The sequence below is a fragment of the Arachis ipaensis genome, chromosome B06, assembly GCF_000816755.2.
Source record: "Arachis ipaensis cultivar K30076 chromosome B06, Araip1.1, whole genome shotgun sequence".
Lineage (NCBI taxonomy): Eukaryota > Viridiplantae > Streptophyta > Magnoliopsida > Fabales > Fabaceae > Arachis > Arachis ipaensis.
The window spans coordinates 41,737,743-41,738,202 of NC_029790.2; positions in this window are offsets into that span (position 1 = coordinate 41,737,743).

The window sequence follows — 460 nt, forward strand, 5'->3', positions numbered from 1 at the left end:
TTAATAGTAAAAAATATAATAATACTACATAGTCAATAAATATTATTATTATGGGTTAGTATTTAACCAGTAATAATTTACATGCATATTCATAAGAGTTTATACATAGAGTATATAATTTTCACATATATTTTACCAGAATTTGTATATATGAATTAATACAAATTACACTTACATTTACTAGAATTTGAACATAAATTAAAAAAATTTATTTTTTAAAGATGATTTAATATTTATGTTGATTAAATACTGACTAAAATTGTTAAAATTCAATTTTTTTTTAACAAAATTATTAGCAAAAGCAAATATCAAATTCGAAACCCTTTTTTACAACTGTGTAATTTGTATATATTCAAACTGATTAGTTGATAAATATTAGTATCTACATATATCATGAGTAATATAAATATTTAAAATACAATGATATTATTTAATTATTCTAATTATTATTCATATAATA